The sequence below is a fragment of the Mobula hypostoma genome, chromosome 22 (assembly GCF_963921235.1).
Source record: "Mobula hypostoma chromosome 22, sMobHyp1.1, whole genome shotgun sequence".
NCBI classification, from domain to species: domain Eukaryota; kingdom Metazoa; phylum Chordata; class Chondrichthyes; order Myliobatiformes; family Myliobatidae; genus Mobula; species Mobula hypostoma.
This window is the reverse complement of record NC_086118.1, coordinates 53,211,852-53,224,265: the sequence shown is the minus strand read 5'-3', so window position 1 is coordinate 53,224,265 and position 12,414 is coordinate 53,211,852. Positions and strand designations below refer to the sequence as shown.

The following is a 12,414-nucleotide window of genomic DNA, read 5'->3' as shown; positions in this document are numbered from 1 at the left end:
CGTAGTCGGCAGGATTCGAACCTGCGCGGGGAGACCCCAATGGATTTCTAGTCCATCGCCTTAACCACTCGGCCACGACTACCGATAAGAAAATCTGTTCGCCTGCCGCTTGTTGTAGCTGTGGAACGTTGTGATGTCTGATTTTCGGTATCCCAGTGATGTTGCAATTGGTGTGGCGGGGTCATCCCAGGTCACAAGGACCCGCCGCACTGCCGCTTCATTCATTCATTCCTCCGGTCGGCTCCGAGTGAACCCGTGCGTTCCAAAGCCTCGCGTCCAACAATGGTTTCTTACTCCAATTCTGTGCACATGCACATCTTGTAGCAACCACATCGGCTAGACTCTTAGAAATTGCTTTGATTTTTTAAAAAATCATTACTTATTTGATCATGGTAAACTGACAAACTCTAAACATCACTGGACGTACGTTTCTGTCTGCAAAAGTCGCGCCGAGCAATTACCGGGATATTGACGCAGACATTAAGTATAAAGTCTGCGATTGTTTCATCTCGGAAACGCTTCAAAAATTTGCCCTCTTTATCAAATGACCTCAGTTTCCAGCACACAAGAAAACAAAACAAAGGCTTTGTGATGTAGTACTCGTTCTTCGTTTTCCTGTTGACAACGAAAAGCGCTGTTTTGTCAGTTGGAAAGTTAATGAAAAGTAATCAAACTGTTAAAAACAAATCCGACTATAACTTCATATTTTGTCAAATTATGCTGCATTTTCAAATGATTTTTCAATAAACTTTAATGGCATGAAAATTAAGAAACTTCTGAACCTGGTAATCAAAGATCATAGAAAAATTATGACACAAAAACTCAACGTATCCGTACAGGTGAAAAGAGCAGGTCTGTCGAATCTCACTGTCACCGCCCTTCAATTTCGCGTCCCATTGCCTTTTCAATGTAATGAGGGGCTTGTCTCTGGAAGGTAGCGGGTTCCTGACTCCAAGTGAAAAATAAATCCTCTTTTCTTTTCTAATCCTTCTACCGATTATTTTACATCTCCGACCTTTGATTTTTGATCCCCCAACTAATTGAAATGTGCCCTATTTCAAAGTGCAACATAAATTTATAATCTGTGACCGTATACTAACCCGCGACTTGTTTTCTTGCAGGCATTCACAGTAAAAACAAAGACATGCAATAGAATGAGTGAAAAACTACACACAAAGACCGACAGGTAATCAACGCGCAAATGAAGGCAGAATGGGCAACTGGGAAAAATAAATACAGAGAACGTGAGTTGTAGAGTCCAGAGGTTGTGTTCAGTGACCATTTCAGTGTTGTGGTGAGTGACGATGTCCGGGCTGGTTCACCAAACCGATGGGTCCTATTCTACTTAATCCTGTCATGATTTTCCACACGCGAATTAAGCACTGAAAATACTTCGTGGAAATTTTGTATCAACGACCACTATTCACCCATCCTGAAGGTTTACCGTGCTCTTTATCTCCACAGGCACCTGCCTGATTTGCTACAATTTTCCTTTGAAGTACAGTATTATGAAAATAACATTCAGTGGGAAGATGTTTAGGGAGAGCTCATCACTCAGTAAGTGAGTGAACCTTACTTACTGTGTAGCACAGAATAAACCAGGAAGGCCGCAGGTTCAGCCTTAACCTGCTTTCACTAAATTACATTGGCAAAAACAACTGTTCACCCGGTTATAGATAACTAGCAGCTATCCAGCTGAGGCACTAGGTTGCTGGCAGTGCCCATGAGACCGGACGTTGCTGATAAGAAACAAGAGAAAAATGGGGCGGGGGGGGGGGGACATAAATAATGACTGCAAAATCAAAATAACTTTTCAATTCCATTGTTCTTTCTCTCTTTTTAAATCTTTTTATTGAATAAGTACACAGAAGGTAAACCATATAGGCACTAATACACTGTTAGAATATAATATATTACAAGAAATATTAATACAGAAAAAAATTAATACAAACAGTGCAATTTAAACATAAAATAACAAGGTAATATAATAGTACACTATTTTTTCTATATATCAATAAAGAAAAAAACAAAAAAAAACCCACCGTGCAACTAAACTAAATAAAAAGCAAAGCAATGGGCTAACTAGGAAACAAGTAGAGTTAAAGAACTTAAAATCACGTCCTCAAACCCGACCTCCATTAAAAAACAGTTAAAAAAAACAAGAAGGAAATATAAATATGGACAGAGAGAAAAAAAATTACATTAAATGAAAATGTTGAATAAAAGATCTCCAGGTCTGTTCGAATTTAACTGAAGAATCATAAAGATTACTTCTAATTTTCTCCAAATTTAAGCATAATATCGTCCGGGAAAACCAAAAAAACGTAGTTGGAGCATTAGTCACCATTGTTCTAAAATGATAGCTCAATAAAAGTGGCACCAAATACTTATTTATATTTTAGAAATAAACTTCATGCATACTATATACCCAGTGAGTACAGCTGGAACATGTCTTTCTCTACAATTAATATACTGTACATTCTCTTACATAATATCCATTCTCTTACATTGCATCAACATGTCACAACCACGGATTCGGCAGCGCAGTAAATACGGCAATTGCGCTTGTGAATATGCAGGTGTCAGCTAATTGTTATTTAATCATGATAGTATTTAACTCCATACTTGTCAGCATAGTGCTTGTTGAGACTTGAACAGAGCACAGTAATGCTTCGCTGCCTGTTTGCATTTGGCCTTCCCTGAGAAATTGCACTGTCCAGTCATTGACTCTGAAGACTAGCGGTATTTGTTTAATGTTTAGATGTTCTTTTCAGCCGCACTGTAGGCTTCGTTTTCCATTTGAGAGTTTTAGTTAACGGCCCTGTTTGGCCTAGTTTGTTTTACTGTTTTATTTTCCCTTTAACACTGTTTGAAGTAAAGTCTGTGAACTATCGACCGGCTTCAGTGTCTCTCGCTCTGCACTTGGGTCATGTCCGAACCCGGTGACGCAACAATACTCACATTTCCTCTTTGGTTATTGATTAGTAAGGTTTCTTAGCTGTGTCGCACTCTCTGGGGGTCAACTCAGAGTGGAGATTCTTGCATTGTTGGGGCTGAGGTTCAGTGGGTGACAAGGTTGTGCTCAGGAGGTTGTTAACCCTGTAGGAAAACAGATTATTATCTGAATGGTGGCCGATTAGGAAAAGGGGAGGTGCAACGTGACCTGGGTGTCATTATACACCAGTCATTGAAAGTGGGCATGCAGGTACAGCAGGCGGTGAAAAAGGCGAATGGTATGCTGGCATTTATAGCGAGAGGATTCGAGTACAGGAGCAGGGAGGTACTACTGCAGTTGTACAAGGCCTTGGTGAGACCACACCTGGAGTATTGTGTGCAGTTTTGGTCCCCTAATCTGAGGAAAGACATGTTTGCCATAGAGGGAGTACAAAGAAGGTTCACCAGATTGATTCCTGGGATGGCAGGACTTTCATATGAAGAAAGACTGGATGAACTGGGCTTGTACTCGTTGGAATTTAGAAGATTGAGGGGGGATCTGATTGAAACGTATAAGATCCTAAAGGGATTGGACAGGCTGGATGCGGGAAGATTGTTCCCGATGTTGGGGAGGTCCAGAACGAGGGGTCACAGTTTGAGGATAGAGGGGAAGCCTTTTAGGACCGAGATTAGGAAAAACTTCTTCACACAGAGAGTGGTGAATCTGTGGAATTCTCTGCCACAGCAAACTGTTGAGGCCAGTTCATTGGCTATGTTTAAGAGGGAGTTAGATATGGCCCTTGTGGCTACGGGGGTCAGGGGGTATGGAGGGAAGGCTGGGGCGGGGTTCTGAGTTGGATGATCAGCCATGATCATAATAAATGGCGGTGCAGGCTCGAAGGGCCGAATGGCCTACTCCTGCACCTATTTTCTATGTTTCTATGTTTCTATGTTTCTATGTTTAAGGTTCGCTTCCTCACAACTAAGCGCACTTTTGGATTTTGCAGTTTACTTGGTTAAACTGGGATCTATCTGATCAGAAGAGAAGAACTTACCAATGGCAGACAGGCTTTACATTGACACTTCTTCCACCTGATCGTCACCTTCAGGCTACTCCATTCATTCCCCCCCGCCCACTCATCCTGGGCTTCGTGGGGAATCGATGCACAGACTTGAGTAAATGATGTATTGGGTTGTACGCCCTCTCTGCAGAACTGTTTCGATGTTGTCTCTGTGCAAACATTCACGGCCACTGTATCAGATGGGATGGCCGTGCATAGTTTTATGCCTTTGCTGGGATGTTCCACATATCCCACCAGCGCCTTTACTTCCTGAGAAAGCTAAAGAAATTTGGCCTGTCCCCTAAAACCTTCACTAATTTTTATAGATGCACCGTAGAAAGCATTCTTCTAGGGTGCATCACAACCTGGTATGGAAGTTGTCCTGTCCAAGACCGGAAGAAGCTGCAGAAGATCGTGAACACAGCCCAGCACATCACACAAACCAATCTTCCGTCCTTGGACTCACTTTACACCGCACGATGTCGGAGCAGTGCTGCCAGGACAATCAAGGACACGACCCACCCAGCCAACACCCAAAGGCTCAGGAGCTTGAAGACTCGTACGGCCAGATTTGGGAACAGCTTCTTTCCAACTGTGATAAGACTGCTGAACGGATCCTGACCCGGATCTGGGCCGTACCCTCCAAATATCTGGACCTGCATCTCAGTTTTTTTGCACTACCTTACTTTCCATATTTATATTTTCTATTTATGATTTATAATTTAAATTTTTAATATTTACTATCGATTTGTAATCCAGGGAGCGGGAAGCGCAGGATCAAACATCGCTGTGATGATTGTACGTTCTAGTATCAATTGTTTGGCGACAATAAAGTATAAGTACAAACGTTTGTATAAAGTATATCCTGCACTAATGCAGCTAACTGGGGCTAATACATTTAATTAACAATACTGTCTGAAGGTGAGTACACAGCTTTAAATCAATGCTACGATAATAAACTGCTTTCTCCCCCCCCCCCTTTTTCCATCTCCCTCTCACCCTTCTCTTTCCCGCACCTTCCCATGACCTCCCTCTGGGGCCCCTCCTCCTTCCCTTTCTTCTATGGTCTCTCTCCTCTGCTGTTAAATTCCTTCTACTTATCACCTTCCAGCTTCTCACTTCATTCCCCCTCCCCCTCACTTGCCTTCTGTCTCAGGGGTTCCCAACCTGGGGTCCGTGGACCCCTTGGTCAATGGTAGGGACCCATGGCATAAAAAAGATTGGGAGCCCCGGTTCCAGCTTATCCTTCTTCCCATCACCCCACCTTCTTCCCCCCTCCTTTCCAGTCCTGACAAAAGGTCTCGGCCTGAGATATCGACTGATCTTTCTCCTCTGTAGATGCTGGGACCTGCTGAGTTCATGCAGAACTTTTTGTGTGTGTGTGTGTGTGTGTGTGTTACTTTGGGGGTTCCACAGGACCCGAGTTTATTCCGTTGCTCTCTGCCTGTGTCAATGTAAAGTCATGGCATCATACATTTAAACTACATATTTGCATATGATGCCAACATTTCCCGTGTGGACGGCAGTGAGGTGGGAGACCTCAGCCTGAAAGAGGATCGGGGTCGGGACAATTGGGCAAAAAGTAGCAAATGAGATTTAGTCCAGAGAGTTGCAATAAAACGAAGGAATATGCAGTGCAGGTGGGGATGGGGGCAGATATTGAGTGGCCACAGAGGAATAGAGAGATTCATAGGGTCATACAACATGGGACTGCTCTATGCCAACCAGGATGCCCATCCAAGCTGGCATAATTGACCAGTGTTTGACCCATAACTCAAACCTTTCCTGTCTACATACCTGTCCAACTGACACTGAAGTCGATCTCTACAGGTAGCAAAAAAAACAGCTGGAGGAACTCAGGCAGAATCTGTGGAGGCAAAGTAATGGTTGAAATTTTGGACTGAAACCCGGCATCAGGAACTTTGAACAGGAGAGCGGCGAGCGGATATGATGGCACACAGCACACATTCCTTTTTCATCTGAGGGAGGTTAAGTTAGTTCAAAGTTATTTATTATCAAACTATATAAATGTCAGCATAAATGCAAGGATGTAATGCTGGGGCTGTATGGCGAGGCCTCACTTGGAGTGTTGTGAGCAGTTTTAGTCCCTTTTTGGGGAAAAAAGGATGTGCTGACGTTGGAGAGGGTTCAGAACAGGTTCACAAGAATGATTCCAGAAATGAAAAGGATTACCATATGGGCAGCCATTGATGGCTCTGGGCCTGCGCTCGCTGGAATTTAGAAGAATGGAGGGGGCAGGATCTCATTGAAACCTATCGAATGTTGAAAGGCCTTGACACAGTGGCTGGTAAGAGGATATTTCCTTTGGTGGGGGGGAGTCTCGGACCAGAGAGTACAGTCTTAAAACAGAGGGATGTCCATTTAGAACAGATAGAACAGCCAAACGCTGGTGAATCTGTGGAATTTGTTGCCACAGGCGGCTGATCCATTTCCCTCTTGGTCTCAATCTCCTGACTAATCAAGAATCTATGAACCTCCGCCTTAAATATACCCACAGATTTAAGGCGGAGGTGCATAGATTCTTGATTAGTCAGGAGATTGAGACCAAGAGGGAAATGGATCAGCCACAATGAAATAGTGGAGTAGACTCGATGGGCCAAATGGCCTAACTATGCTCCTATGTCTTAAGGCTTTGTTTACTATTCCTGAGATTTTTTTTTCCTTTTTATAAGCTTCTAAGCATGGTTGAGGACTGAATACATCTACACCTAAGACAAATTTATTAGAGAGACAGCACGGTAACAGGCCCTGCCTGTCCAATGACCCCATGCTGCCCAACTACAGCCCTGTGACCAACGATCCTACTAACTGGTAGATCAATGGAACGAGGGAGGAAACCAGGCACGCAGAAGGACACCCACATGGTCATGGGAGAAGGAGAGCTGATCGCCATCGTTGCAGATTGTTGCACTATCCTCTACGCTACCATGAAACCCGTCCAGCAGGGAAGGTTAGGTTAGTTGTGGAGTAGATTTATACCTTCAGTGGCCACTTTTTTCAACATCTTCTGGACCTCCTGTCCCTAATGAAGTGGGCACTGAGTGTATGTTTGTAGCCCGTCCACTTCAACGTTCAACGTGTTATGTATTCAGAGATACTCTTCTGCACACTACTGTTGTAACGTGTGGCTATCTGAGTTACAGTTGCCTTCCAGTCAGTTTGAACCAGTCTGGCCATTCTCCTCTGACCTCCCTCATTAACAAGGTGTGTTTGCCCTCTGAACTGCAGCTCTCTAGATTTTTTTTTGTTTCTTGTACCATTCTCTGTAAACTTTAGAGACTTTTGTGAAGATCTCAGTTTATGAGATACTCAAACCACCCCATCTAGCACCAACAATCATTCCAAAGTCAAAGTCACTTAGATCACATTCCTTTCCCATTCTGATGTTTGGTCTCAACAACTGAACCTCTCAACCATGTCTGCATGCTTTTATGCATTGAGTTGCTGCCAATAATTAGCTGATTAGATTTTTGCATTAACAAGTAGGTGTTCAGGTCTACCTATTACTGAGTGTACAACATCATGGGCTGACCGGCCCTCAATCGTGGTGTACTTTTTCCAAGTTCCGTGTTTTTTTTTTGTGTGTTCTATCATGATTCTTGTTGGAAATTTAAGTTATTTTCTGCTTCAGACTTTTTTTTTGGCAATAACACTCTGAATTCGACCTTCTCCAGTTGTTCAACAACTTACTTCTGCAACCTGAAGATGTAAATTTTTGCATTTATCTAATTTTGGTTGACACTAATCAGCTCCAAAGGAATTAACACTAATATTGTTAATTAATTACTAAGGTTTTGGATTCTTGTTGAGTTTTGTAATTCTCTAGAATACTTTACATGGAAACCACAGACATTATCAATTGTTTCAACTTAGCATCTATTTTCATAATTGGACCTGGCTGTGGGCAAATGGGCTTGCGTAGAATCCCACAAAATACAACTGGAATAAGACCAACAGTACTTAAATGGTTGTAACAATTATTCTGATTTGGAATGCCCTTAGGGGTGGCGCAGTTAGTGTAAAACTATCACAGCGCCAGCAACCTGCGTTCAATTCCCGCTGCTGTCTGTAAGGAGTTTGTACGTTCTCTCCATGACTGTGTAGGTTTCCTCTGGGTACTCTGGCTTCCTCCCATGTTCTAAAGACGTACAGGTTAGTAGGTTAATTGGTTACAGGTGTGTAATTGGACAGTGTGGCCTTGTTGGGACCAGAAGGATCTGTTACTGTGCTGTATCTCTCAATAATATTAAAGAGCTTAGATAAATGCCCTCTTGTTTGTTTGAGTTACTTTCTTGATGGGAATGTGTGAGTCATTTCTCAATGACATGAGATCACCTACCAACATTTCCCAGAATGAATGGTCTCGGCACCGAACCAGAAACCAGTGTGGATCGTACTTGCAACTTGCAAATCTTCAATTCAATTGGAAGAAATGATTCCCTATTACAGAAAGTATATTTGGAAGGCAAGGCAAGCTTATCATTCAAACTTTTTCTTCGTGTATTATTCAGTGATGTCAAAGATCAGGTTTCTTTAATTGGGTTCTTCCTGGTCTCTTGCTTAGTGGTTACCTGTGAGAAGGTTGTATAATTTATACATCCTTTGATAATAAATACACTTTAAATCACCTTTATTTGCCATATACAATTACAGTGCCTATAAAAAGTATTCACCTCCCTCTGCCTTGGAAGTTTTCATGTTTTACAACATTGAATCACAGTGACATTTGACCTCTGACACTGATCAACAGAAAAAGACTTTTTCATGTCAGAGTGAAAACAAATTTCTACAAATTGGTCTAACTTTATTACAATTATTAAACACAAAATAATGGATTGCATAAGTATTCATCTCCTTCAAGTCAGCATTCAGTAGATGCACCTTTAGCAGCAATTATAGCCTTGAGTCTGTGTAGATAGGTCTCTATCAGCTTTGCACATCTGAACACTGCAAATTTTCCCCATTCTGCTTTACAAAACTGCTCAAGCTATGTCAGATTGCATGGGGATTGTGTGTGAACAGCCCTTTACAAGTCCAGCCACAAATTCTCAATTGGATTGAGGTCTGGACTCTGACTTGGCCACTCCAGGACACTAACCTTGTTGTTTTTAAGCCATTTCAGTGTAGATTTGGCTTTATGCTTGGGGCCATTGTCTTGTTGGAAAACAAATCTTCTCCTAAGTTGCAGTTCTCTTGCAGACTGCATCAGGATTTCCCTGTATTTTGCTGCATTCATTTTACCCTCTATCTTCACAAGGCTTCCAGGGCCTGTTGCAGTGAAGCATCCCCACAGCACGATGCAGCCACCACCATGCTTCACGGTAGGGATGTTGTGTTTTTGATGATTTGTGATGGCAAACATAGGGTTTAGTCTGATGGCCAACAAGCTCAATTTTGGTTTCGTTAGACCATAGAACCTTCTTCCAGCTGACTTCAGACTCTCCCATATGCCTTCTGGTAAACTCTAGCCAAGATATCATGTAAGTTTTTTTTAAAACAGTGGCTTTCTCTTTGTCACTCTCCCATAAAGCTGCGACTGGTGAAGCTTTTGTATGTACAGAGTCTCCATTCTCAGCCACTGAAGATTGTAACTACTCCAGCGTTGCCATAGGTCTCTTGGTGTCCTCCCTCACCGGTTCCCTTCTTGCACAGTCACTCAGGTTTTGAGAACGGCCTGCTCTAGGCAGATTTACAGCTGTGCTATATTCTTTCCATTTCTTGATGATTGACTTAACTGTACTCCAAGGGATATTCAGTGACTTGGAAATTTTCTTGTATCCATCTCCTGACTTGTGATTTTCAATAACCTTTTTGTGAAGTTACCTGCAGTGTTCTTTTGTCTTCATGGTGTAGTTTTTGCCAGGATACTGACTCACCAGCAGTTGGACCTTCCAGATACAGGTGTATTTTTACTACAATCAGTTGAAACACCTTGACTGCACACAGTTCTCCAAAAGCAGATCTCAATTTAACTAATTATGTGACCTCTAAAACCAATTGGCTGCAGCAGTGGTGATTTGGTGTGTCATATTAAAGGGGGTCAATACCCATGCATTCAATTATTTTGTGTTTTATATCTGTAATTAATTTAGATCACTTTGTAGAGATCTGTTTTCACATCGACACAAAAGTCTTTTTCTGTTGATCTGTCAAAAAATCCAAATTAAATCCATTGTGATTCAATGTCGTAAAACAATAAAACATGAAAACTTCCAAGGGGGTGAATACTTTTTATGGTATTGTAGTATGAATTTGCAAGGGCGTGTTAGTCAGGGTGTGGCATACAACAGAAGAACACCAATATTCAACAATTATAAATAATTGTATAAAAATAAAGTTAAAGTACGGATGTGGAATAAAATTTGCTTACACCAACATGTATTTGCAATGTAAACAACATTATTAAATGTGGTTCAAAGTGTTTTCAGAGCAGTGCCAGTGCCTAAGGTAATGTTAGAGGGAGGTGAGGGGCTAACTGGAATGGTTGATCAGATTAACCTACTAGAGGAACGAACTTTTAAGGTGGAGAGAAGTATTGGTAAATGTATTTCTTATTAAAGACAGTTAACTCACATACAATAGTATGTGTGTCTTTTATGCATCTGCTTTTGACTGTTTTATATTTTATGTAAATAAATATTTTGGCATGTACACCCTAGTTTTGTTTAATGTCTATCAACTTGGGATGAGCGTGTTTATCCTCTCCCCACAGCAGACATGACTAATGAAGTACTGTACCTGCTCCCAGAGCCACAACTGTTGAACGCAGGGTGAACTCGAGGAAGCAATGGGCTTCTCCTGCCCGTCATTTGGTAAGCTCACTTGAGGGTGGTGGCACAGAGGGAGCTGCAGTTCAGTCTGACAGACCTTACCCCTATTTGATGCAGGCTCAGGCTCAAGGGCTGGATGGCTTACTCCTGCTCCAATGTTTCCTCACAATCTCCGGAAAAACCTGGGACATGAATTTGTCCAGGAAAATGTGTGGTGGAGGTGGAAAGTGGGAGAGGAAGGGTTTCTAAGAGTGGAGAGCATGTAAAGAAGCAGGATTAGGCTGCATGCCCGCCAGTCAACTCCAGAAATCATTAAGATAACCATGCACGTGTGTGTGAAAGTGAGTCTGCTTTTGCGTGTATTTGTGCATGATTGTGTGTTTGTTTGTGTATGTGTATACATCACTGAAAACTGTGTGTTTCTCTCTGTTTTCATGTGCGTACACCACTGAGCACTGTGTGTGTGTGTGTGTGTGTGTGTGTGTGTGTGTGTGTGTACCACCGAGTCCTAAAGATCTGTTTTCCCACAGACAGACAGGTCACTGGAAGCCCAATCCCACTCAAACCTGACATTCACCTGAAGAATTGGAAAAGCTGGAAATGAATCAAATCGGAGAATTTATCTTTAAAACTAATAACAACTCACTCGGGCCTGTTTTGCATTTTACATTAAGACCATAAGATGTAGGAGCAGAATTAGGCCATTCAGCCAATCGAGTCTGTTCCACCATTCCATCATGGCTGATCCCAGATCCCACTCAAACCCATATACCTGCCTTCTCACCATATCCTTTGGTGCTCTGACTGATCAGGAAATTATCAACTTCCGCCTTAAATATACGCATTGGACTTGGCCTCCACTGCGGTCTGTGGCAGAGCATTCCACAGATTCACTACTGTCTGGCTAAAAAAATTCCTCCTTACCTCTGTTCTAAAGGGTCTCCTCTCAATTTTGAGGCTGTGCCCTCCAGTTCTGGATATCCCCACCATAGGAAACACCCTCTCCACATCCACCCTAACTAGTCCTTTCAGCATTCGGTATGTTTCAATAAGATCCCCCAGCATTCTTCTAAATTCAATCGAGTACAGGCCCAAAGCTGCCAAACGCTGCTCTTATGTTAACCCCTTCATTCCCAGAATCATCCTCGTGAATCTCCTCTGGACTCTCTCCAATGACAACACATCCTTTCTGAGATATGGGGCCCAAAACTGTTGACAATACTACAAGTGCAGCCTGACTGGTGTCTTACAAAGCCTCAGCATTATCTCATTACTTTTATATTCTATTCCCCTTGAAATAAATGCCAACATTGCGATTGCCTTCTTTACCACAGACTCAATCTGTAAATTAATCTTCTGGGAGTCTTGCATGAGGACTCCTAAGTCCCTCTGTACCTCTGATGTTTGAACCTTCTCCCCATTTAGATAATAGTCAACACTATTGCTCCTTTTACCAAAATGCATAATCATACATTTCCCAACACTGTATTCCATCTGCCACCTTTTTTGCCCATCTTCCAATTTATCTAAGTCCTGCTGCAATCGCATTGCTTCCTCAGTCTACCTATGAACATTGAAAACATGACTGTGTCAGATCTAATCGGAAATGTTGATGAGATGCAGAGCAT

At 42.3% G+C, this 12,414-nt stretch overlaps 1 non-coding gene across 1 annotated transcript; it reads right to left on the bottom strand.

Moving 5' to 3' along the window:
* trnas-aga (transfer RNA serine (anticodon AGA)) lies at positions 1 to 82 on the bottom strand. The gene has a single exon. It is a non-coding gene; the product is annotated as a tRNA-Ser (tRNA).
* Positions 83 to 12,414: the final 12,332 nt, after the last annotated feature.